General features: G+C 35.0%; 1 protein-coding gene and 1 long non-coding RNA gene across 6 annotated transcripts in view; both read left to right on the forward strand.

The window, feature by feature from the left end:
• The window catches only part of KANSL1 (KAT8 regulatory NSL complex subunit 1), a 160,678-nt gene that overhangs the window by 53,432 nt on the left and 79,778 nt on the right, over positions 1–27,468 (forward strand). The gene's annotated exons all lie outside the window — the stretch shown is intronic.
• LOC111730304 lies at positions 24,122–26,427 on the forward strand. The gene is made up of 3 exons (XR_002776631.1): positions 24,122–24,679; positions 24,823–24,869; positions 26,331–26,427. It is a non-coding gene; the product is annotated as an uncharacterized LOC111730304 (long non-coding RNA).

Below are 27,468 nucleotides of genomic sequence, written 5' to 3' on the forward strand. Positions count from 1 at the left end.
TTTTCAGTTGTTAGACTTTGCTTATTTGTCTGATTTCATAGACTAGAACCCTCTAGTGTGCATGATTGAATAGTTCCAGAGGTAGACAACTTTCTTAGAAATCTGGGTCTCACTTTAGAGAATTTATGTTTTGCCACTGAGTGTGATTTGTGCTATGTATGGGTTTGTGATAATTGTTCTTTATTAGGTCAGGCACCATTCTTTTCATTTCTAACTCAGGGATTTTTGTTACAATTTAGTGCATGGTTGAATAGTTCCAGAGATGGGGGACTTTCACATCTGGGTCCTCACTTTAGTTAGAGAATTTTTTTTTTTTCCATTGAGTGCAATTTGTGCTGCGGGTTTGTGATAATCGTTCTTTGTTAGGTCAGGTGCCGTTCTTTTAATTTCTAATTCAAGGATTTTTGTTACAACCGTGTTTCGAATATTAATGCTTTTTCAGTATTTGTGGAAGTAGTAATGTATATTTTTTCCTTTAGAGCCTTTAAATGATTTCCCGATGATTGAGCCTTGAATTCATTCAACAGATATTTATTGAGTGCTTATTATTTTCCAGGAGTTCTTCAAGGCACTGAAGATAGAGCAATGAACAAAATAGACAAAAATCTCTGCTCTCTGGAGTTTACATTCCAGTGGGGAGTTCTTAGACTAAACAGTACTAGATATTGACTATCTGGATGACCTGGATTATTCTTTTGACATACGTCAGATGGGATATATTAAGTGTTTTTGGTGGGGAAGGACTGTTTTCCTTTCCCCACGTTCATAACTTGGGATGGCCTGTAGTTTACATTTTTGACTAGCTGTGGTTATATCAATTTCATAGACTGATTTTCTAAATCTCATCTTTTTTCTATGTTATAGCTTACAAGGATTATCTGTTCACTGGTGGTGTGATACAACTTGAGTATTAAAATGTCTTGAATTAGTTGCCATTTTAGTTTTATGAGTGGGTCTTTGCCTATATTTTAAACCTCTGGTTTAAGGTTTTTAATCTTTTCCTTCATGACCCAATTTTGGCAATACATTTTTCTAGAAAAATCACTCGTTTTGCCTAGATTTTCAAATTTATTGTCATGAATTTCTTAAAATATTCCCATAGATTTTATTTGTATTGTTTTATTTCTGCTCCTTCATTTCTAATTTTTTTTCCCTTGGATACAAAGTTTTCTGTTTTATCAGTTAGTTTGTTTACAGTTTTTCATCTGTTTTGATCTTTATTCTGCTTTCTTTGAATTTTTTTAAAGTTTAAGTTATACATTTAGGTCATTTTCAGTCTTATTTTCTTAAATAAGCATTTAAGTCTATAGCATTTCTCTGAGTTTGGCCAAATTCTAAGAGTTTGTGTCATATTTTCATTTATTGTGCATTTCTAAATAGAGCAATTTTGGTTTCTGTTTGGCATAATTATTTAGAAAGATGTGTTAAATTTCCTAGTCTAATTTTTTATTTTGCTATCCTTTGAAAAATTGTCGATTTCTAGTTTGGTTTTTTTTGCGTTGTGTCCAAAGAATGAGGCCTTATATGCTTTCCGATTTTTGGAATTTGAGTTATGTCTTTGTGACCCATTAACTGGTCAATTGTTAAACCTTCTATGGGTATTTGAAAAATTTATATTCTCAGTTTAGATATAAAATTCCAAATATATCTAATAAATTATCATGATTATTTTTACTAGATTCTCATAGTACTCTCAAGTTTTTACCTCAGTTACTCATTGCATTTAGTTGAAGCTTTAAAGTCTGGTCCATATGGATTTGAATTTAGGCTCTGACTTGATAGCTATGTGATCTTTGTTCCTTGGTTTCTTCTGTAACGTGAGACTTATAACCCTTACCTTATAGGGTTTTTATTAGGATAGAGGGGGTAATATATGTAATATGTCTATATTCCATTGTCTGGCACATAAATAATAGTAATGATATTTAGATTTTGAGTATCCATTGTTGGACATAATTGTCAGTTTTTGCCATGTGACATTTTTATATGTTATTTGAGTAATACATAGCTATCTTAAGATAGAATTGTTGCTTTTAGACTACCTTCTAAATAGGTTTTTCATAGGCTGTAGAAATTGTATATACTGTTTCCCTCCTCTTCCATGTGTGTGTGTTTTGTTTAGGCAGGGTTTCCCAGCATAAGCTCTATTGACATTTTGGGCCAGATAGTTATTTGTTGTCGAGGGCTGTTCTGTCCATTGTAGGATGTTTAACAGCATCTCTGGTCTCTTAAGTACCAGTAGTGCCCTCCTTCCCTCCCTTGTTCCTTCCCTTCCTGTGGTTGTGATAACAAATTATGTCTCCAGACATTACCACATGTGCTCCACGGGACAAAAAATGTGTCTCCTGGGGGACCTCTGGATTAGTTGTCTTTTCTCTCTTTGGAGGGGGAAAGGGCACTAATATCAACTTTTATACTGAATGCCAGGAATGCTCTTTATATAGCTAATTTCACTTTAAAAACATTCTCTAGTTAAGTAGTAAGCTTTGTGTCTATTTTACAGATGAAACTAAAATTGAGATTAAATCTTGAGAAGGCATCTTATAAACCATATGATATGGGTACTTCTTCTATGATTGTTTATACCTTCTCATATCACCCTCAAATTTCTGTGTCACCAGTCTTAAGAACACCCCATATACTTTTAACTGTATTCCAGTAGTATTTAAGGCTTTGTGGTGAAGATGGACATAAGCTAGACTGCACCTTTAAAGTAGAAATTCTTAAAGGATAATCATGAGGAAGAATATCCCCCAAAGGAACAAATCAGAGTCCTTTAGTGCCTGCCTGCCCCCCACCCCCCCATTTCCAGTTACATGCGATTGAACCATGGCAGCCTTTCTCATTTAAGTTGAGGTAGAGGAAAGGTTGTGAGACACTGGTTTGTTCTTTCTAGTCTTTTTTTTTCCTTTCCTACTCTTCTCTTCTGCATCACTGTTACACCTCCCCTGCCCCCCACAGTAGAAATTCTTTTATCAGTGGGTTCATTAGCCTCTGATTCAAAAGTTAAGAGTTAAGAGAAATGGTACTGATTTCAAAATGCTGCATCTGTTTAGAACAGGGTATATTTGAGTGCAGTATTATCTGGCTGCAAGAACAGAGCACTGAAGCAGCAACTAGAGTGTGGAGGTTTCTCACTTGAAGTCCTTGCATATCAAGGCATCTGAAATTGTTCATGAAAGAGAGTCTGTTGTGCTGTTCAACTTTCTCTGCTCCCTTACCTTCCCTGACTTAGGCAATTAACTCCTGGGACAGGGTCATTCTCCAACCCCCTTGCAGTTCCTTTTGGATCACATTTTCTTAGCTTCTCTCTCTTCTTCCCACTGATAACTTATTTTTTGTTATTTATTCTCGTCTCGCCAGATTAAAAGGAGTGGTTTGCAAGCTTTCTGGATTGGTCTACTGAATAAATGAATGACCCAGTCTCTTGATGTTTCATGAGGTCTTCTACTCCTAGAGCTCCAGATAGCCCTTTCATGCAGTTTTCATCTTGTCCTTCCCTCTACTAGTGTTCTATTCAAATTATATGAGACTCATGTATGTGAAAACATTTGTAAACAGCCAGTAGAGTTCTTATTTCGTGCTGCTTTGTTTTCATTTCCAGCCCACATTTTTGGGAATGTGTATCTATGGCTTCATTTCTCTTAATCCCTAGTTAATCCCAGAGCATTTATTTCCATAGGCTCTTGATAAATAAGGGAGTTACTAATAAGAGTACACTATTTTATTAAGAGTAAAATGACAAAACAAACTAAAGATGCCCCATCTTTGTAGAAGGGAAATTTTAAAGAGAAAAATTTCAATTCCGATAGTTCAACATTTACTGGGGTTTCAAGTCTCTTCTTTACCCAGTCTCATCAACTAAAATGGTTTGATCAGTTGTGTACCTGCATGGGTCTCTTTGTTCTCACTGTCTCACTAAATTTTCTTCCTTGACAAGAGAACTGTGAATAATGCTTAGGATAAAATATCATTGCAACATTACCGAGAAGTCAAGCCAGGGAAACGTCATAGCCAAGAGTCTAGCTTTCTTCCCCAAAGCCCTTTTAGATTTAAAAACTTGCTTTAAGTTTCTGATGTTTAATATCAGGTGGGCCCATGACTTGATGCTTCTGTGTCATTAAGTATTTCCATATAGTCAAGAGTCAAGACATGGGTAGGTGGGATTAGTTCTTTAGTGATTCTAAGTATCCTAACATGTAAAATTATTCACCATAGTGGACTTTAGCATCTCTGGATTGATTTATTCTACAAATATTTAGCATTTTGCTGCTTGACTCTCCTATCCTGCCCGTCCTTCTTAAAAGGGACTGCCTGGATGAGGATATAAAAACCAGTAACCTATGACACTCTAGATTGGTAAATGAATTGGCTCATTACTTGATGTTTGCTTTTCAGACTTAAAAAAAAAAAACAACAAAAAAAAAAACCCACCTGTTGTCAGTCTGACACCTGCTTTTTTCAAATCCTTTTTGGCATGATCTAAATAAACCTCTGAAATTTCCCTTCCCTCTTCCTTCTCCTTTTGTGTGTGTTGTCAGTATTAGTTTCACCTAAATCCACTGTCTGTCATCCTGTGTAACAGAAGCGCTCAATGAGGACATTAATTGGTAAAAATACATTGCTTCAAAGTTTTTAGCAATAAAACTGCAAATGGCTTCATAGCTGTAAATGTAGTCATTGACTAGTCTTCAAAAAGTATCTTGTCAATCTTGAAGTATTTAGGTCTTGTAATTTAGTTAAAAATTTTTAAAATTTATTTTTCAGTTAACATACAATATTAGTTTCAGGTGTACAACATAGTGATTAGACACTGATATACTTTACAAAGTGATCACCCATAAATCTTGTAGTCATCTGATATCATACATAATTATTACATTATCGATTCTATTCCCTATGCTGTACTTTACATCCCTGTGACTAGTAGTATTTTTGTAGTATAATTTAATAAATTATTAACGAGTGAACTTTTGTATGAAATAATATGTTTTAAGTGAAAAATGATTTGTGTTCTGGGGCAAGGTCTAAAATTTGAATATCAGATTAGTATGTAAATAGAGGTAGAGATACTAATCTTTAAAATGTTTTTATGGTATAGAATTATTTAGGCACTTGTATATTATTAATCTACCAGAAATGCTAATTCTTTCAGAAATTATAGTTCTCAAATTTTGTTTTCTTATATAAGTGGCTTTGAGAAATCCTATCCATTTGACATCTGTTGCTTCCAAGTTGCATGGTTCTCAACTTTTGCTATACACTGGAATCACCTGAGTAACTTAAAAAAACCCTGATGCTTCTGAACCCCAGACTAGGTTCAACATTATCTCTGAGGTGGGATCTAGGTATCTGTATTCCATGGTGTTACCAAGTTGTGAATCACTGCTCCTAGGATGTTTTTCTGATTAGGGATCCTTTAAAGAAAAGCCACAGACGGAAACTTCCAGAAAAATTGGTATAATGACTCCTTGAAACCTCAAATTTAGAACCTCTGACCTAGGAGTAGCCTTAACATACTAGATTTAATTGGAAGCAGTTGAGTATAAGAAGCTCTGTAATTTGTAATGTTGAAGGAGTATTCCTCTTTACTCATAAACATGCCATTCGTTTAACAAATAACAAATGTGCATCAAATACAGCAGGTCCTTGAATATTTTGTTCATTGTAGTTTCATTATAATGTTGAGATGTTGTAGGAACTTTTGTTTGTGTCAGCCTGTGGTAAAATTAGTTTCATTATTAGTCATTTTGTTGTAAATCCAAGAACTTTTTTTTTTTTTAATTTTAACTATTTTAAAAATACGCAAAATAGAGTAATGCAGTGAACTCCAATGAATCGATGATGTTAAATGAGGACTTAATATACTCAGTGTGTTCCAGTCACTATTTTAGTCGATAGGGATACAGCTGCCAATAAGAAATTCCTGTTTTCATGAGATTTTATTCTAATATGGGAGACAGATGATGAATAAATACTGAAGGCAAGTTGACAGTTGCCATTAGGAGAACAGCTTAAGGAGATTGAAAGTGATAGTTACCTGAGGGAGGTGGTTACTATAAATAGGGTGGTCAGAGAAGGTCTCTCTGAGGAGGTGACCAGTTTGTGCTGAGATCTAAATCATTGAGAGATGAAGTCCTATAAAGATCTTGAAGAACATTCTTGGTGAAGAGGACAGTTAAAAGGCCCTAAGGTAGGACTGAGCTCAGCTTGTTGGATTTTCAGCAGGAAAGCACATAATGAGCCTGGTGTAGAATGAGTGGTAGGAGGTGAAATCAGCAAGCCTTGTAGGCCTTTATTAAGAAGCTTAACATTTTAATTTCAATTTGATAGAAACTTAAACTTGCTTATAACTGGCTATCGTTACTAGCTTTATGGCTAAAGTAATTTTGAAAAATCTTCAACTTTCATCTTTTCAGAATTAGCTGGAAGGTTAGCATTCAGTATGTTGTGTTACTTATCTGTGATAGGATCTTCACCAGATTCAATTTCCCTATGATAAGGGACCATCCATGTTTTTATTCTTTAAATTCTTATTGCTGAGCACGAAAGATGCTCGACAGTTTTTGTTAACAGAATAGGGACTTTGCAGTCAACTTAGGTATTCCTAAATATATGAAAGTCATAATGCATACTAATTTACTGGATGCCTGCTTTGTGCTAATAGTTATTTCTCATCTCCCCAGGTAGGTAGTGCTAATATTGATTTTATAAGGGAGAAAGCAGAGGCTCCACAACAATGGCAGAACTAGGATTTGAATTCGGGCCTTTTTTGCTCTTCCCAGTTTACCATGCTCCCTTGTGAGTAATGAGATTGAGACTGATTTTTGGAGGCATAATTTATTGAGCCAGTGTCATTAGTTCTTATACAATATACTTTATTAATACAGAACAAGACTGGTGTAGTCTTTTAAAAGTGCTGTTATATGAAGGATTTTAATTGTAGCAGTTTTTTTTGAAACAATTGTTTCTTAAGTATTTGTTGAGTGTAAAGTACCATGGGACATACAGAAATGAGTCATCCATAAATAGATCCTGTCCACAGGCATAGGAGAGCTAAAATACTTACATAATTCACTGTGGTATAAGATACAAAGCAATCATCGTCACAAGAGATAAAAAATGCCATGGAAGTTCTGCTAAGGAAGAGTTTCTTGGTAAAGGGAAGGGGGACTTTTTGGAGGATGGATAGAATTTAGACCTAGTTTGGTGTCTGGAGAGCAAGGGAAGGTGTAGGTAGGTGTTCTGGAAGGAAGGAAGAAAGGTCATTCTGTATATAGGTTGAGCAAAAGCTTGGAGTTGGGGAAGTATCAGAGCCACATCAGGGAAATCAGTTTGTAATGTAGGGTGGAGGAAGGAAAATAACTATAGATAATGAAGAGTTGGAGGAAGCTTTGTATATCAGGCTGTGTTCTTTGTAAGAAAAGGGACCGTTTGATCAGAAATCACATAATCAGTGCTGGAATTTAGGAAAGTTGCTATTAGTTGGTTGGACTAGTAGGGGTCCGCAAATTGGTCTGTAGTCCAAATGCAGCCCAAGGTTAGTTTTTGTGAATAAAGTTTTATTGGCACACAGCCATGGTTATCCCCTTGCATATTGTCTATGACTGCTTTAGTTATACAGTGGCAGAATTTAGTTGAGACAGAGACTTTATGACCTGCAAAGCCTAAAACATTTCCTTACCATCCGGCCCTATACTGAAAATGTTTGCCAACCCCTGGATTAGAAGAGTGGAGGCAGAAATCGTATTCAACATTGTTGTATGGCTAGGGTCTAAACCTGTGCCTTCATGTCAAATGAAATAAAGACCAGAAAACTGCAATAGCCCTAGTAGAAAAAGAAGGAATGGATGAGTGATAGAGAAGAATTTATCAAATTTGAGAATTGATTAGATTCAGGAATGTAGGGAGAAGAAGGAAGGAAAGATTTTTTTAAAAGAGTAAGTGATTGAGGATGGTGTTTGGGATAGAATAGGCTTGTTAATTGTAAGCCATACTGTGTTGTGCTCTTTAAAAAAGCCTTATGTTAAATAATGGTTCAGAGCTCTGATCTATGAAAGTGATTTTTTTCTATTTTTGATAAACAGTAGTATATCCTCCTTATTTATAATTAGGAATGGCTTTTCCTCATGGTCTAACCAGGTTATGTTTATATTTGTGAACATATAACAAATTGTGTGTATTGTTTAATTCTAATCCTTAAAATGTGACAAAACTCTCCCGTTGTCCATAAGACTTCAGAGAAAGAATGTTGATTTACACCTCTCCCCCCATTCTCTTCAAATCATATGAGTGACTCATTTTTAAAACGCTGCTTTCTTTCAGGAATTGTTTAAGGGAAGAGGAGAATGACACAAAGATGTAGAAATAAAGCTTGCTCTACACTGTTTGCTAATGTCAAAAATGTTAAATATCAGTACAGGAAGTTTTCTACTGTAATTGTTGCTATTTATTACTTACAGTGGTCAAAACTGTATGCTAACTACTATACTTTCTGTAAACCATCTCCTTTAATGCTTTAGAACTTTTCTGTGCAGTAAGAAGATTGTATCCCTACCACCCTTATTTTACCATTGAGAAAACCAGAGTCAGTAAGAAATTGCTCAGGTTCTACAGCTACCAAGGCCAAGGTTATTTCTACCCTAAACTTGTCCTCAGTTTGTACTCAGGCATTTCTTAAATTTTATGTTCATTAGAATCACCACAACACTTATAAAATACAGATTCCAGAGCCTTTTAATGCCAAGATTTTGCCTGATAGGTAATTCTGATGTTTGTGATCCTTGCACCAGACATGAAGAAAACACTGCCATATAGACTTGTTAGATATTGCCTCATATGAAGAATAAGTAAATTTTACCCCAAACTTATTCTCATGCTGACCCAAGTTTTTGTTTTTTATAAACATTTTGAAATATTTGTTAAGTTGGTCAAGCAAAAGATAATGTGTTTATGTATTATCTTATCAGTTGAAATTTTTCACCCTCTTTAAAACATGTTAGAATTTTTAAACCAGTAATACAAAATATAATCATTTCTTTATTGTTTTTTGAACATACTCACTTTTTAATTGGATCATATTTTTGCATCCAAGTACTGTGGCTTTTTCAGGTCATTCTTATTCTTATTTCTTAATTGGCTTTTATCTTTTATAGAAGAAGAAACATCTCATTGTGAAAATCTTAGGTCTGTCAAATACCTGTGATAGATTTCCAGCTTGACACTTAGGATCAATATAGAGGAAAGAGCCCTGGACTGTTAAATGGCTACTACCTTGGCCAGGTAGTTGCTTTATGACCTTGTTTATGCCATATAAGCTTTCTTAATCAGTTTCATTGTCTGTAAAATAAAGATGATACATGGCTTAATGGCTTGCCTGTTTTGATCAAATGAGTATGTGAAAGTTCATGTGAAAACTAAAAGCCTATTCAAATATAAGGTGGTGGTATTTTCAGAAGCTTGTGGATGAATGAAGCATTTCACAATTTCGTCTCATAATAATGAATGCTTACTGAGGGGTTAGATGGGGGTACATTAACTGTTTAGGAGATGATTTTAGCTATTGAGAATGGAGAACAAAAAATTACCTCCATGCTTATCATTTCACTTGGAACTTATTTTAGGTAAGTTGTATAGTTTGATTTCCTAGTTCAGAACAGAAGGGGTTTTTTTAAGTTGTACTAGCTTAACAGTTTATGCATTTTTGATTTTAAAAAAACCTTATGGAACTGTTCATTGCATGAAAATTCTGATGTAATGGCTTAGTCCTGATAATAAGACTGTTTCATCATAGCACAGCAGTGTTCTTCAGGAAGATAACTTTTCTGCATAGTTACTATCTTTGCAAAATTTCCAGTGGAGATTCGGGGAATTTAGAACTATTTTCAGATATTACATTATCAAGTTGATTAGGAATAGAAATTTTGTTGCATAAATCAGTAGATTTGTCTTCCTAAGAATCTCAGGAAATAGGAAAGGCTGGGTGATAGTGTCTGTACTTCAAATATAGGATGGGCCTGTAGAGGGTGAGTTGAAACATGACAGTGAGTGAACGTGGACTCTTGAGTTTACCAGTACTCTGAAGTCATATTAAGAAAAGACCTTTACTTTCATGCAGAACCACTCCTCATGGATTTTCTTTGTATAGAGTGGTTTAAAAGCAAAATATAAGAAGCAGATTTTTTGATGGAATTATGGAATTTGTGTGTAGTACCTGTCAGTCCTAGATCTATTTTTAGCCAGATTCTCTTTTTTACCACTTAATAGAATTTGACCTTGTTCTCATTGTTAAGAATTGGAAACCCAACTTAAAATATCCATCTTCTAGAGAACTTTTAAATAAATCAGTATTTATCTTGGTGCTTTATTTATTCATCATTATGTGCTATCCATTACTATAATTTTTTACATAATTTGGGGATTTAGAATAAGTGCCATATATCCTGTATAGAAAAAGACACAAGTTAGCAATAAATTTATCCTGGGTGGCTTAATATTCTCTTTTCATGTAGAAAGTTAAGTGCAGTGTCATTATCATTCTTTTATTGGGGAGGGAGCTGCAAAAGCAAAAATTATCAGCAGCTACTCTAAAGGGGCTTAATTTCATTCTTGAGATTTATTTTTTCTGTATAGTGTCCCCAGCTATATATTTTTTGAGGGGGGTGGGCTCTTGCTTTCTAGATGGTGTTCCCTATAAAATAAATTGTTAATATACAGGTTATGTACCTGGTAACCTATACCTGCAGTTCATGGCTCTTTATAAATGTTCGCCAGAACCTGTTCTTATGTGCTTTTATTTTCATAAATGATTAGAAAGAAAGCTGGGTCTGAGTATAAATTTTTGTATTGAGTTCATTTAGAGAGCCACAGGAATTGACAGAGTTGATTCAACTTGTTTTTGGTTTAAATTTGAACATGCAATTAATTAGTAGTCTACTGATATTTCAGGAATTTATTGTTGTAGGCCTCTTGTACTGAGGTGAAAATCTGGAATTTCTTGTTCTATTTTAAATTCTTGTTCTTTTGTTCATTCGTTTGTTCATTCAACAAACATTTCTTGATTGTTCCTTACAGTTTTGGCATACCATGGAAATTCTAGAATTGTACAGTTTATACCTGCTTTTGCAAATAATAGGGATTTTGGAAGAAGTTGGAAAGTAAACCTTTCCTTCAAAATGATGGTTCTATAATTTTACCCTTTGTAGGGTTAATTTAAAAAAAGTATTGCCTTTTCCCCTGATGGCAAAGTAATAAAATCTCCTTGTACAAAGCAGAGAACCACAGATATGTGAAACAGAAGTGTTTTACATCTAATCTTACCTGTGATGCCCCTGTAAAGTGTTTTACGTCTAATGTCTCTTGTGATGCCCCTGTAAAAACATTCCCTTCATTTGGGGTGTTGTAGAGAGTGCATGATTTGGAATCAGATAAGTCTCCAAGTTCCGGCTTAAATTCCAGCCTGTGGTCCTCAGCACATCACTCAGCCACTCTGGACCTGAAGTATTCCCATCTTTTCTTCTGGAAAGGCAACAACCATACAGAATTGCTGTGAAAATTTTAATGTTTGACCACATAATATGACATTTGGCTCTTAAATGAATATTCTCACCCCACTTTTTGCTTTTTGCTTTTCCCTCATTTCATCTGAAGGTCCCATATTTTTAGTTTGTTTCATGGCTTTTTAGGACTTTTTAGTTTGGGTATATTAGAGCATATGTGCGTGTTTATATTTGCAGTGTATTTATGGAGTTGGATTTTTATAAATTTGCGAATTTTAGATGTCTGTTGGCTTGAACATAATATGGAAAAGGAAAGCGTAAAAGATGTCCCTTGTTCTATACTTGTTTTGCTATACTATTAATGGACATTTCTAATGTTTGCTGTTTGTGCATAAAACTCTTGCTTTTTGTATTACTTATTTCTCAGAATCTATGAAAGGATTTGAACAATTTAGAAGACTGCATCATGTTAGTTTGCTTTCCAAAAAGGTTCTCTCAGTTGTGTTCATTCATACCTATAGTAGTACATCAGGTTGTTTAACAGTACTTCAGTTAGCATAGAGAATGATCCTTAAATGTTTTAACATTTTAAAAAGTATTTTCTTATGCATTTTTATGGTTCTTTGATATAACAGATATTCATCCTTTGTATAAGATATTGAAAATCAAACTTGGATAAGATATAGATTATAGTTTAAAATTTTGGCTGTTGATCTTTTGTACTTTTTTCTCTCAACCTAAAATAGTGGAAATCTTTAATCCTTCCAGATGCTGATAGATTTTTTTCCTCTCTTTTTCTAGATGTTTTTAGTGGTTTTATTTTTAGAAATTAGCCTTTTAATTCATCAAAACATTTTTTCGTTGTTGTTTTTCATGTTGTTAGGATCTATCTAAATAAGTCCTCTCCACCTGTTTCCCAAATAGCTAATTAATATCTCAAAACCACTTATTTTTATATTACTTCTCTTTGGGACTTTTAAAGTTGAATTAAACCTACATGTTACTTTGAAAAGAATATAGTTCCAGAATGTGGGTTGTCCAGTTTTCATTATGTTCATTTAGTTTATTTCATTAAGGGTATTTTTGAGCACTTTGTATTTTTTAAATGCTTTTATGAATAAGATTTCTTAACATTAGATATCTTTATTGCTGGCAAATAGCAAAAATACTAAAAAATGATTAATGTTGTAGGTAGGTTCTTGGAAACTACGTATAATGAAACCACTTTTACCATAGGTCAAGTGAAATAAACAAGAGTTAAGTTCCTATGCACATTTCTGGTCACAAAAACATCAAACTTATAAAGACGCAAACATTCTAATATTAAACACAAATAAATGTAAGCTGTACATACGTTTAAGAAAGATTAATAAAAACAAGTAAGGTCATTATTTTCCAGCCTGCTTATTCCAGTTCAGGGTGGTGACTGTTGGAGCCCAGCCCAGCAGCTCAGGACACAAGGCAGGAACCCACCTTGGACAGGACGCCATTTTATTGCACTCACACACTCACTCAGACTGGGACAATTTAGACATGCCCTTTAACCTAACGTGCACATCTTTGGAATGTGGAAGGAAACTGGAGAAAATTCATACAGACATAGGGAGAACATGCAAATTCCACACAGTGGCCCCAGCTGGGAATCTTTTTTTCCCTCTCATCAAAGTTATAATGAAAGGACATTGAATGAAACAGTGTTACTGGGACTTGCTGTAGTGACTAGGGGAATATATAGCAGTTATTTCCAGTGTTGCAGCAATAGAAATACTTCACACTGAATATGTGGGCGGGGAACTAACATTTTTATATAAAATATATAGTTCATGGCTTTTAGTGTTGTGCAGATATTAGCACAATCTATTTTTTTCCTAGTGAATTGATGTACTATAAATATCTAGTGATCACATAAAAATTAAATCAGTGGAAGCAACTTCTGTCCTTGAACAGATGGGTAAAATGTGGCATAGACACAAAATAGAATGTTATTAAGCCTTAAAAAGGAGCACAGTGCTGACATGCTACAACGTGAATAAACTTTAAGGATATTATGCTAAATGAAACAAGCTAAAAAGATAAACATGATTTCACTTACACAAAGTACCTTGAGTAAATTCATGGATACGGAAAGTAGAATGGTGTTTTGCCAGGAGGTGGATAGAGCGGGGAATCAGGAATTGCTGTTTAATGGGTATAGTGTTTCAGTTTTGCAATGAAAAGAATTCTGGAGATTGATGGTGATGGTTGCACAACAATGCGAATGTATTTTTAACACTACTGTACACTTAAAATAGTTTAGATAGTAAATTTTATGTGTACTTTACCACAGTTAAAATTGGGGGGAAAGGTGAAACAAAACACACTACTACATTTCTAATTTTAAATGTCTTTGTAGAACCCTCCTTTTTTATAAACTGGAAGATTTTAGCGTTAAAGAGTTTCATAAGCTGCCAGGTACCAATGCACATCTGGTGTGACACAATGTGGTGTCAGTTAATTTTTAAAGAATTTTATTTTTAAATTTAAGATAACTTATATACCATAACATTCACCTTTTAAACGTATACAGTTGAGTGTTGCTGGGGTTTGTTTGTTTTGTTTTGTTTTGTTTTTTTAAGTATATTCACAAAGTTGTGCACCTGTCACCACTGTCTAATTTTAGACCATTTTCATCATCTAAAAAAGAGACCCTATACCCATTAGAAGCTATTCCCCCATCTCTTTCTTTCCCCCATTCCTTAAAACCACTAATCTTTTTGTGGATTTCCCTGTGTTGGACATTTAGTATAAATGGAATCATACAATACGTGGCCTTTAGCACCTGACTTTTTTCATTGAGCATAATATTTTTAGTGTTTATACATGATACAGCATGTGTTGGCACTTTATTCTTTTTTATGGACAAACATATAATCCGTTATCTGGCTGTACCACATTTTGTTTATCCACTTATCCATTGATGGACTTTGGATTGTTTTCACCTTTTGGCTATTAATAATTCATTCATGTAACAAGTTGTTGTATAGAGATGTTTTCAGTACTCAGATGCTTACCTAGAAGTGGAATTATTGGGTTTTATGGTTACTCTGTGTTTAATTCTTTGAGGAACCAACAAACTTTTCCAAAGAGGCTGTACCATTTTACATTTTCTCCCAGCAATGGATGAGGATTCCATTTGTTCCACATTCTTGCCAACACTTTTTATTGCCTGTCTTTTTAATTGTAGCCATGTTAGTAGGAATGAAATAGTATCTCATTGTGGTTATATTTACATTTCTCTAGTGACTAATGATGTTCCGTTTGTATATCCATTTGTATATCTCTGGTTCTTATTCATTTGTATATCTTTTTTGGAGAAATGTCTATTCAGATCTTTGGCCCATTTTTAAGTGGGTTATTTGTTATTTTAATTGTCGAATTGTGTTTTATATATTCTGGATAAAAGTCTCTTAAATACATGATTTGTAGATATTTTCACTTTCTTGATGTGTCCATTGCATGAAAGTTTTAAATTTTAGCTGTAGTCTATCCCTGCCCCCGCCCCTACTTCCCCCGCCACCGCCCCATGGCATAGCATGAGAAACTATTGTCTAATTCAAGTCATGAAGAATTTACTCCTTTGCTTCCTTTTAGGAGTTTTAAGCTCTTATATTTAAGCCCCGTGATACACCTTAGTATGTGGTGTGAGGTGTAGGGGTCCAAATTTATTCTTTTGCATGTTGTCCCAGAATCATTAATTGAAGATACTATTCTTTTCCCATGGTGTGTTTTAAAATGAAAATGAATATAATTATGAAATGTAAAAAACACTTGTTTTTAAATTTTTTGGTAGTTGTATAGGTGATATTTTATTTATGCTGATCTTTATTTTTCAGATATCTGTAACAGAACTTTGTTACTATCTGTAACAAAAATACATGTACACCAGAATATATATTTCCAAAAGATGGGATGGGACTAGAAGGAGAAATTATGACTTTCATTTTTTACTTTAATACTTTAAATTTTTATTATGTGGTCTTTTTTGCAGGGTGGGGTAATATTAAAAAGTAGAAAATAAATCCTGTCTCTCTTATGCTGCTTTACTTAAATTGTTATGGCAGCTTTTAGACCAGGGCCAAAAGTGCTTTGTTTAATTTTAGTGTTTTGTTTTTTTTAGGACAGTGTTTTCTAAGAATACTTTCTGTTGCTGGAATGATGATTTCCAAAGTCAGAGAGTGCTTGTTATAGGAGAGGGAAGAGGTAACGAAACTAACACTCAGTGCCTATTATCGACACTATACTTTTATATACATATTAACCCTTCACATTTTTACAGAGATGAGAAATGAGTACTAGACATAATAAATGACTTACCACTATTATATAGCTTAGTAATTGGTTAAAAGTAAGCTAGAATTAGGGTTGTATCACTCTAAAGCTTAGGTTTTGTCTGTGCTTTCCTGTGCTAACTAGTACGTAGTAAGCAATTCATTGAATGCTTGGATAAGCATGTCTCCATATAGGTGGATAAAAGATATAATGGGTGGAGGAATCTTGCTGAAGAAATAGATGTTAAAGAGAAAAGAAGATGAATAATGGAAATTGTAAAATGACTTGTGGGAACTTTTGAATTTGAAGAAAGCAAGTATTTGTATTTGTCATGGTATCCAAAGCATGTTAGGCATTATACATTTCCTTACATATGAAAGATTTAAAATTTGGTTCCAAAAATTTGACCAGGTGTCATAAGACAGAAAATAACGGGAATACTGTGAGGTCACTTTAATAAAGACGAAGAGATTCTCCCTCATTTATTTAGTAAATAGACATCACATTCGTGAGATCTCCCAAGTATTGATCTGGGTTTGGGGATAGACCAGTAAAGAAAAAACTTCTAGTTTTCCTTTCCTTTTTCCCCTTTACTGAATTGACATTGTACTCAAAACTTAAGACTTTATAGCAAATTAGAAACTTTTAATGGCAATAGTGTGTCTGATGCCTTTAGGATTGATTTAAAGCTACTGAGGGCAGTTGAGTATGACTAGTTTTAATGAATTCTATCACAGGATTCCTGATTAGAGGTAAAATTTGTGTGGATCTTGTATTTGTTTTTTAATTAGTTCTCTTAACCTTGTGTATTAATGGGTTATGGTGATGATCCTTTGACTCCAGTTCTTGCTATCAGATGAGGCCTTTGGATCAGGTGAAAAAATACTACCTGATCTTTTTATTTGACTTAGCATTTTTGAAGATCTTTGAACCTTTAGACAAATTTATATCCTAACTAGCAGGCTTGCTCTTGATTTAGGGAACTGAAGGCTAGTATTTTCTTAGCAGTGTTGGAGCAGTTTTCTCTTGAAGTCAAGTCAGGAGTCAGGAAATGTGAATTCCATTCTTGTACAGCTTGATGTACCTAGGGCAGATCTCTTAACTAGCTTTTGCTGCAGTTAGCCACTGTTCGGGTCTGAGGGAAGCTAGAGAGCTGATTGTGACACTTTAGCCACCTTTTCATCTGGTTTTTTCCACTGAAGGGTGAGTCATTCTTGTGGAACAGTTTTCAAAACAGGAAGATGGAAGCCACGTTGTCAAATTGTTTTAAGTGCACACTGAAAACTTTTATGACCATTGTTTGTGTCTAGGGAGGGTGAATTCACCCCCCCCCCCCCCCCCCCCCCAATAAATATGGAGTGCTACATTATAAAAAGATTTTTTTGCTGGGCTCTGAGGATAACCTGCTGTAGTTAAATTTTCACTAAGGATTCCAAGTCAGATATATAAGTAAAGTTGATCCTTGAACAACATGGGTTTGAACTGTGTGGATCCACTTATACATGGATTTTTTTTTTTTTCCAGTAAATACTGTAAATGTATTTTTCTGATTTTCTTAACATTTTCTCTAGCTTACTTTATTGTAAGAATGCAGTATATAATAGATAAAACAAAATATGTATTAACTGTTTATGTTATTGGCAAGACTATGTTATTGGTCAGCAGCAGGCTATTAAGTTTGGGAGGGGTTATAAGTTACACATGGATATAGGCATGCAACTCTAAAAAATGTCATAAGCTACAGTTTAGAGAAAAGGGGAGCTAATATCTGGAATATCTGGAAATATTTCAAAGAATGCTTAAGCATGAAGTATTATTTTGACTATCAGATATTAGACAGGTTAGTGTTGGGTAGAGATCAGTAGAAAAAAAGGAAGAAGGCCAAAGGAGTAAGTATAAATAGAAGCCCCAGAAGCAGAGATAAGCACTACGTTTTGGAAGAAGAGTTTGACACTCTTACTATGAAGCATCTCGTTTCTACTTCTGGTGTTATACTGTACTCCAGCTCTGCTGTACCCCCACCCCAAATAACAAAACAAGTGTTCAGGAGAAGTATTTTAATCTAGAAATAATTGAAGAATTGTGATTTTTAAAATAAATATAAGTTTGGTACTGTTCGTGGGACTTGACTCCCAGCCCAGAAAATAAAAGTAACCATAACAAACTAAACCTTGAACATATTGCTTTACTTTTAATTTGCACACTTTCAGGAAATACTGTGTTTTTGGCATAATTTGGTTCATAATGGCTGTTAAATTCCACTCATGTTTTGCATTTTAGGTCATTAATGCTTTGACTTGTTGATTTTTTTTCTCTTGGTTTTATTTAATTTTGAAGCCTGAGAAGAAAGGTACTATGCAAATTTAATAAAAGATTTCTTTAAGTGTGAGTGTTGGTATTGCCAAAGTTCTACATTCTGTGGATCATTTCAGTCCTTAGCATCTAGTGGAAATTTTTATTTTATTGGAAGAGGGTATAGAGACTTGGTTTGTCTCTACTTACTACTAAGAGGGATGATTACAGGTATGTGAATATGTACATGTTTGTGTAAAATAAAATTTGCCTAAACTTCGTGATGAATTCAAAATAACTCATGTTTCAGAAAAGAAAATTTTGATCAAGGAAAGGTACAGTAAGCCTATATAGTGTTCAGAGGGAAATAATACTTTATTTAAAGAAAGTGTAGATTAGGAATTCTCATCTTGAAAATGGGGTCTTTTATGTGAAGATTATTGTGGATTATTTTCTCAAATACAGTTTCCTAATTGACTGGTTTATAAGGTTATGACCCAGAGAGAGCATGCAGTGCCTAGCTTCTCACTGGTTAATAATTATTGAGCCTAGTGCAACTCACAGAATGTGTGTGCGATGAGTGATTTTTAATCTAGTATAGAAACACTTGATGCCTACTCAGTTATGTGTGAATGTTTCTGTAACTTCCCAAGCTAATGGAAAAGATTCTCAAAATGATGAAATTTTTAAAAATTCAAGTAGATGTCTTAAGAAATGAAAGTGCTGAGTAGAGCCTTTTTGCCATAGCCCTTTGGAGAATTGTTGAGTCACTATTTTGGTAGATTTGTGCCTGACTTAAGCATCTGTGAGACATTTAAAGATAATACATAGTTTAGGAAAAAAACCCTCACCCTCGAAGTCCATTGATGTGCCTTTAATCTTCTAGAATGTCTGGGTCAACTCTGTGGATCTTTGAAATTAGATCTCTCATCTCTCTGGATAAAACTGAGAGGTTGCTGTTGGGGTGGTGTTTTTCACCCCCCACCACCACCCCCCATGTTTTGTTATAGAAAATTCAAGCTAACATACAAGTGGAGAGAACAGTGCATGTGTGCATCACTCAGCTACAACAGGCACCAAACTTATAGCTATTCTGGTTTTGTCTAGACACTCCACACCACCACCCACCCACACACACACACTCACACACTTTGATTATTCTGAAGCCAATTATATACAACATATTTTTCATCTGTAAATGTTTCAGAATCTGTTTCTAAAAGATAAAAGCCTCATGTTTTTCTTTCTAAAAAGTATTCCTGTGTTTGTTGAAAAAGATATGAAGGAATAAGGTAGAGACTATAGAGATAGGGCAACAGAGGAGAAATTAGGTTCAACTAGATATTTGACTTTGAGAAGAGAAGAGAAAGGATTGGGTGGATCCAGAACCGTAAAGGGGATATCAGCTAGAATTCATTTAATTGTCAGAGGGGCAGCACATTCTCCCCTCCACTCCTTCCCTCTGTCTTCTCTGTACAGATATTTTGGCCCCCCTTCTCTCCTTACCTTTGTTAAAGTGCCTCAGGGTTTACTTTTAGCTCCCCTATTATTTGTCTGTACTCTTCTGAGTGGATTTTAGTCTTGTCCTTTTAAGTTTCATCCATATACCAGTAATTTCAAATTTATATCTTCAACCCAACTGTATCTCCTTCTGAAGTTCAGATTTATATCCAATTGTCTGTCTTGTAGGTATTTGAAATGTAATATGTTTAAAATGGAGTTCTGATTCTCCTTGCTAAAACTCAGTTATTCTACATCCTACTACCTCTTGACTCCACCTCTCCATCCCACCACCCATTACAGTATGTAATAAAGTCTAGGAGTCTGCCTTTGTCTTAGGGCCACTATAACAAAGTACCATAGACTGAGTAACTAAAAAACAATAACAATTTATTTCTCACAGTTCTGGAGGCTGAATATTCGAGATCATCATACCATTACTATCAGCTTCTTTATAGGCTCTCTTCTGGGTTGTGTACTTTGTACAGTTCCTTATAGGAAAGAGGGAGAGAGAGCTTCCTGGGGTCTCGCTTTGTAAGGGCATTAATCTCATTTATTAGGGCTCCATCTTCATGATTGCATTACCTCCCAAAGGCCCAACCTACCTCCTGATACCATCATATTGGGTTTGGGATTTCAACATTCAGTCCATGAGGACCTTGATTCCTGTTTGGTCATTCCTACTACCAGAGTTCTACAAGACTTTTTGGTTCTGTCTCCAAAATATATCGATATATTGACTTCATCTCTACAGCCACCATTATCTGTCCTTGAAACACTGCAATAATCTCCTATCTGGTTTCTTTGTATTTACTTTTTCTTCCTAAATCTGTTCTTCATATTGCAGCTGAAATGGTCATTTTAAACTTACTACTTTCTTGCTTAAAAAACCTTTCATGAGTTTCCCATTACTTTTAGAATAAAACCTAGACTTCTTGCCATAGCCTTTAAGGCCTTACATGCCATTATTCCTGATTGTTTTTTCAGCCTCATCCCTTACTATTCTTTACCTTGTAGTACTCTGGCCTCCTTGCCTTGAACCAATCAAAATCTTTCCTAACTTATAGCTCTTGGACTTGCTATTCCCTATTAACATCCTTTCCTCAGTTTTTATTAGGATGGCTGAGTCTCTTCCTCAGGAAACAGCTTAAAATATGCCAGTGCTGTCATTTTGGACCACCTTTTCCATGACTTTTACTAATTATTTTGTCCCATCACCCAGTTTCCATTATAGCATTAATCATAAGTTATAGTTGATACATTATTAATGTATTAGTTCCTTTTTTTCCCCTTAGAGGTTATTTTTCTTTGCAATTACATTCCAGTTGTTGCCAAAGAGGGTCCAGAATTAAGCAAGAGAGAGAATGACTCCAGTCATCTGGATGACTGTGACATTCCATGATAATTTTCATTACTAGAGGGAACCTGCTGAGCATTAATGGAGATGGGATATCTGGCCTACCTACCAGTTAAGACAAGCAATATCCTTTTGAAATGCTGTGACCTAGTTTTATTGTTTTTGTCTGTTATCCACTATAGTGTAAGCTATACAACTCTGTTGTGGTACTTACTGACTCTATAGCTCACTATCTGACCCAAGTTTGGCAAACTGTACATACCGTATGAATGAAGATAATAGGGAAGGTAGAAATTAAAATGAATTTTGTTTTTCTGTTTACTTCTGGTTTATTTTTACCAATGATTCTGGAGGATGTAGAAGAGGGAATACTGTTTAACTTGGTTAAATTAATTTTAGATTTGAAGAATGAAGACAATTACCTGATAATTTTACTTAAATTTTTAGAATTAATATAATTATTGTAGAATAAAAACGTCTTGTTATTATCTTTGGGCTTTTATAAATGTGTAGCCACTTTAGTGAGCTGATAACTCTATGTAAAAGTACTAGGCTCTTCGGAATAGGGAGAAGAAGAAGATGGAATAGCAAATTGTTTTCTTACACTTTATGTGTTTGCTTTTTTTATACTTAGGCTGCAAAATTATTTATCCCGTATCCATTTCTCTATGCCCTGACTTCTTTCTCGTAATCTGTTTTTGTAATATGTTCTCTTTGTATTTGGAGTGAAGAACAGTTTGTCACCTCTGTTCCGAGAGTCGCTTTTAAAGTAGTGATACTTTTTGGTATTTCCATAATAAAATTATTGCAGCTAAAATGGTGTGATAGAATGAAAAGATTATTGTCCTTGAATGAAGTCTTAGGGTATTTTCAGTAGTGCTCTCGCATACCAGTCAGTATTCCTAGTTCTGGTAAGGATTTTGGGGTCATACTTGGGTTTAAATGTTTGCTTCACCACTTAATAATTGAGCAACCTTTGAAAAATTACTGTATCCCTCAGAACCTGTTTTTCTTCTGCTAAATGGGGAGCTGGCTGGATTGTTATGAGAACCTGAGATAAATGTAAGGTGGCCAGCATAGTATCTAGTGTATAATAATGGACCCTAAACAAATGGTCTCCTTTATTGTTATTTTGGGCAAATCACTTAATCTCTTTAGGTGTTTATTTCTTTATGTGTAAAATTAGGAGATTCAATGAGAGCAGTGATTCTCCAGCTTTAGTGCTCATCAGAATCACCTGGAGGGCTGTTAAAACACAGATTGTTGGGCCCAAAATTCAGTTTATGATTCAGTGTGTCCAGGATGGAGACTCAGAATGTGGGTTTCTAAAATGTTGCCAGGTGCTGCCGAAGCAGCTGGTCTAGGAGCCTCATCATCCCTGGACTTCATAATCAGATAGTCCTGTCAGCACTAGGATTTTATTAACAGTAATGATGATAATAGCCAGTATTTGGGACTATGTACCAGGCAGTGTGCACTTTATCAGTACTTTGGTTCTCATGACGATTGGTAGGTATTAATACTCTTTAGAAGGTTAGATAAATTGCTGAAGTTCACATAGCTAGTAAATGCCAAAGTTGAAACTGGACTGGTCTGCTTGCATACATACAAATCACCTTTCTCCTGACCAGATGAGTGGCTTCCAACCTTGGCTTCTCAAGTTTTTAGGACTCCCACATACAGATTTACTTCTTAATTATTTGGCTTACCAACATTTTTTTATTATTGCTCTGTCTGAGGCTCGAGGCTGGGAACTGTTGCCCAAAACTTAACTTCTATTGCCTGATTTTAATCCTTTATTATGGATTTTATGCTAACTTGCTTATCAGCCTTATCTCCTCAAATTTATAAGCTTGAAGATATGGACCCTGTCTTTTGATTATTGTATAGTGCTCAACAGAATGTTGTTCATTGTAATGGTTCACATGGTGAAGACGATGGATTGGCATTATAACCATGTTGGCAGGTACCTATGAGGCACTCAAGATTTAATGCTTAGAGCGTACCAGTTAATTTTGAATATTCATGTCATGGTATTCATGTTCCTTACCACTTTGCTGGTTTTACATGATTAAAATAAGACGACATTGAGTAATTTTATTGAGGAAAATACTTAATTGGTTAGCTGAACTTTAAATGTAAATCTGAAATGAAAGGTCTTATGTTCTGATTTTAGATTTCCAAAAACTAGTTATGGAAGGGAAATTGTATAGTCTTTTAGCGTAATACTATGACTTTAAATGCTTCCCATTTTTTTTTTGTATTCCTTTCCACCTGTCAATATGAATAGTTAATTCATTTGTAGAAGGGTCTGAATCATTGTAAAAACAGACTAATTTCCCTTTTATTGTAATCTCTTTTATCGTTGATCTTAGGAATTTTGTCACTTTTCTGAGATTTAAAAATAAAACTGGTGGCAGTTTGAACATCTCTAATGAGGTAAAGATCAACTTGTGTTTTAAAACTTGGGGTGTAATTCAGAAAAACCATGGCAGCCTTCTTCATGTGTTCAGGAGGACGGGACGGTGTTGTCAGTTTGCTAAGGTTTTGCTTTACTTTTGTGCTTTATAAAATTTCTTAAATGTGTTTATTTTGCAGCCAAGGACTGGGAATTTTACTGTACTCCTGTAATGGCATGATGAATTTATAGACTCTGGTCAAAGTTAGCTGTTGATGAGTTGTGAGGGATGGAGAAAGAGAGGGACAAACTGGGATGTTACTTTTTATTTTCTAGGTGAAGATTTCGTTGTTTGGAAACGTACTTAGGTATGCAGCAGTGACTGCTGTGCTATAGAGATTTAAGGCAGCATTACAGGAAGAAGACATCTTGAATTGACTCTAATTTTGTTGTTTCAGTTATGTTACAATTAAAAAATGCAAGCTCTAGAAAGAATGGGGTGGGAATAACCAGGGCCTTTTCTTTTTTAAATTCCATTGTCTTTACCTGAGCTGTTTGACTATGTATATATGAAACAGAATCTTTTATCATTCCAAGCCCAGTCCTTTCTCTCCCTTCCAAAATGCCCACTATGAGCTACATATTAACGAGGGCTCAACTTTATTGACTTAGAAAATGTTGAATTTCTTTAAAGTTTTTTGCTTAAATCTTTCTACTTTAATCTTTATTTCTATAGGTTGGTAGATTGCAATGTAGGCAGCTAAATGGAATCACCTGGGAAGCATTTAAGGAACAATTCTAGGCCATACCCCTAATTAAATTTTGATTTAATTGATTGGAGTAGCTTTCCAGCATTCATGTTTTTAAAACCCCCCTAGATAATTCTAATGTGTGGCCAACATTAAGGAATACTGCCGTAAGTTCTGTTTTTAGAGACTCCAATAAATTTCTTGGGGGGAAATAGCCTACCCTTAACTCCGGCACCCTCTGTAGCCCCTATAGTGGGAGTTAAGAATGTTAAATCTGAATCTTATTTAAAAGTATGGAAATTTAGTCCTGTAATTTTGCAAACACATAAAGTAGGCTTTGAGTTATTTTTAGAATATTTCCAAACTTCCCTTTAGCAGACTATGCTTGCTAAACTTTTTTCTTGTTATTAAGGAAAAAAAGGTTCCATGCACTTTGATTTGTGACTGATTTACCAGATTTCTGATACGTCAGGACTCCAAGGACCTTTAGCTCTATTCCATGAAGCAAGTCTGTCAATTTAATCCTATCAGATGATGTAGCCAATCTTGTAACTCACAAAAAAGCACTGTTGTTCAGGTATTGTGATTTATTTTCCTAAATGAGCTGTTTTTTATATACCATTCCCAGATAGGTGGCGCTTTGAAGTGAATTTGCAAGTTCAGTGAAAAAGGGTCTCTGGTTTATTTGGGAATCTTTTAACTCCTCTTTCATTTCCTAAGGTGCTTAATATCCATGCCTGACTCCCTACCAGTATTTGTAAGTGAAAGTAAGTGCTTATATTTTATTCATTTGAGACATGTAAGAGGCCATTCATTAGTTCATTCAGCTAGAACACAGTGCAGTGTTCCTGTGTTCTAGGACTAAATAAGTCAGAGAGCCGGCCTTGCTTTCATAGCAGTCTGACATCTTTTCGTGGGGGAGACACCGATACTGGTTTTTTTCTCTTTCATCTCCACAATCTATTCTATTGGTAAATCTTGTTGGCTCCGCCTTCAAATTGTATTAATACACACTCCCCATTTCAAATGCTATCACCCTAGTCCAAGCTGTTATCATAGTTTACCTGGACAATCTCAGCAGCCTTCTAATTTGTCTTCTCCCTCTTTTCTGTTGTTGAGCACCAACAGTGTGTTTATACAACCAGGCTGAGCTTAAAAATGTAAATGTTAGCACGTTGTGCCCCTGCTCAAATTTCTCCAAAGGCTTTATGTCACATTTAGATTAAAAGTCAAACTCCTTACTATGGGCTACAGGATCCAGGTTCTGTCTGCTTTTGTTTATCTCTTTAGTATCACCTTACTACTTTTCCCTTGGCTCACTGTGCTCCAGCCACACTGATCTTACTTTACAGGCCAAGTGCATTCCTGCTTGTGCATTTACTAGTCTCTGCCTGGAAATCTTTCTTGCAGATCTCCTGTCAGCTCAGTTTGGTTCTTCATTCTGAAAGGTCACATTGGTTCATGACCACCAGTAGAAAGACAACTTAAACACCACAAAGGACATTTTAATACATACACATACAGAGAGCGTTTTGTGAAGTTAGCTCTTAACTCTTATCTGGCACTTTAGGTATAACTGGCTTGGGAAATGCCTTATATGGAGAATTTACAGAGAGGTGCTGTGGTCAGCCATCAGCATTTTACTTTTTCTTACTATTTATTATTTGATGCTGATTTGAAGATGATGAGCATAGAATTTCAAGCTCACTTTGTTTCTTTTTTCTCTCAATTTGATTCATACAAGAAATTTAGTATCCCCATTATTGGGAAAGGAAGATTCTGAAGAGAACACAGAATTTGAATGCCTTTTCAGAAAGTCTGGTTACTCTGAGCCATGATTGGCCTTCCTATCCTTAGTGTAACCGAGGGGTGAAAATAACCTTTTGAACTCTCTTAGGGGGAAAGTGGTGTTCTGTAGAAGACATTTTGTTAAATCTGGTTGTTACTGGCTTCCATAATCCCACTATATCTCTAAACTTCTGATTAGACCCAGTCTGTAAGTCTAAGAGCCAGTTTATAAATTACTTCTTGAATTCCCTGTGGCTTCCTTTTCTTCTCCTTTATTAGCATAGTAATCCAGTTGGATGTATTGCCTAGAGGTTGGGTACCGACTATGACCAATTTTTGGTGGGCAATTTTGAGTAGTATAACCAGGAACATTTTCACATTACTTTTTTATGCTCACCAACGGAGATAAATATCTAGGCTATTTATGTATTTGTTTTTAGGATGCTCAAATGTCTTGGGAGGAAACGACTGTGGAAAAGTGAGACCTAAAACTGATTTAATTTGAAGTTGAAGAAAAGTATTACAGTTCTTATTAGGTAAATATGTTCAGATTTTAAGCCCCCTTTCCTTTAATTTATTTCGCTAAAATTCTCTGCTGATAGGATTCCTTGATATACTGTCCAGAACCCCCAAATGCTATATATATCAGTCATAAGGATTTCAGTTTTGACTAAGAAAAGCAGTGTGGTCTAGTAGAAAGAATGCAGACTTCTGTTTTTAAAAGGCTTTATTGGGGTATATTTTAGAATGCAGACTTTTGAGTCAGGCCCGAGTTTGAATTCCTGCTGACACCGATCAGCTGTGTGACTTTGTCCAAATTGCTCAGTCTCGAATAGCCTTGGAATACAATATTTACTTTGTTAGGTTGTTACTAAGGTTAGAAAACGATATATGTCAAATATCAGGCCCTTTGGATTTCAATAAGTGGCAGCTATTTTTAATATTAGTGATACTGGCATGCAGAATACTCATCTCTTTCTATCCTTTGGATTTTAAAGCCTGAGAACTGAAAATGAAATGGACATCAGTGATGGTGAAATCTGATATTACTGAACACAGTCACACCGATTGGTCTAAAAGGCTGAAATTGTTGGTCCAGCTGCATTGTTGTTTAACTCATCTTTCCCTAGTTAGGGCACTTTATTTAAGAGTTGGTTTTATTGTATTAATGATCAGGGTTTCCTTATTCTGCCCATTTTATGAGAAGTTTCCACTGCATATAGTTATCTTGCAGAAAATAACCAGATGTGTTACTATATTTATGGTATTATATGGCTCTGCTCATCCCACCCTCACGCCCCCTCCCAGGGCCTTGGATGGTACCTTTATATAGGCAGATGTATTTGGGATCTAGAACTCTAGATATTCTAAATAAGTACAATATAATGTTAAATGGTGATAAGTTTACGGGAAGTACTTTTATTCACATTACAACTCAATACTTAATAAGTTCCTTGGTCAGGATGGATTCAGTTTCTAACTATCCTTGTAGTTGATAGGAGATCTCTCCCCCTATATTTCACAATGATAATACTTGTTTATCTTTAAGCACTTATGGCTAAATTTGTCTTTGTCTTT

The sequence above is a fragment of the Pteropus vampyrus genome, unplaced genomic scaffold (genome assembly GCF_000151845.1).
Source record: "Pteropus vampyrus isolate Shadow unplaced genomic scaffold, Pvam_2.0 Scaffold306, whole genome shotgun sequence".
NCBI classification, from domain to species: domain Eukaryota; kingdom Metazoa; phylum Chordata; class Mammalia; order Chiroptera; family Pteropodidae; genus Pteropus; species Pteropus vampyrus.